The sequence below is a fragment of the Lipotes vexillifer genome, unplaced genomic scaffold, assembly GCF_000442215.2.
Source record: "Lipotes vexillifer unplaced genomic scaffold, Lipotes_vexillifer_v1.1 scaffold555, whole genome shotgun sequence".
Taxonomy (NCBI): domain Eukaryota; kingdom Metazoa; phylum Chordata; class Mammalia; order Artiodactyla; family Lipotidae; genus Lipotes; species Lipotes vexillifer.
This window is the reverse complement of record NW_006772693.1, coordinates 575,732-576,111: the sequence shown is the minus strand read 5'-3', so window position 1 is coordinate 576,111 and position 380 is coordinate 575,732. Positions and strand designations below refer to the sequence as shown.

At 39.2% G+C, this 380-nt stretch overlaps 1 protein-coding gene across 1 annotated transcript in view; it reads right to left on the bottom strand.

Moving 5' to 3' along the window:
• Nucleotides 1-380, bottom strand: part of DNAH7 (dynein axonemal heavy chain 7) — a 253,806-nt gene that overhangs the window by 125,004 nt on the left and 128,422 nt on the right. The window lies entirely within an intron of this gene.

Genomic DNA, 380 nt, shown 5'->3' with positions numbered 1-380 from the left:
CCATGGCCACTGAGCCTGCGCGTCCGGAGCCTGTGCTCCGCAAATGGGAGAGGCCACAACAGTGAGAGGCCCGCATAACGCAAGAAAAAAAAACAAACAAAAAAAAAAAAACCTTCTCCCCATTCCTTCTCTCTAAATTGCTGGTATACCCAGGATTACAGCCTTTGCTCTGTTTTCTCTGGATTTGCCTTTAAGTAATCTTCATTACCGTGGTTTTAAATTCCACTTTCCAAACCCAAACACTGAGATAAATACCTGCCTCAAGCTTTTCTATTATATTCTATTATATTTCTATTATATTTCCAACAGCAACAACTATTATATTCTATTATATTTCTATTATATTTCCAACAGCAGGAGAAATCCCAACTCTGTTTCCC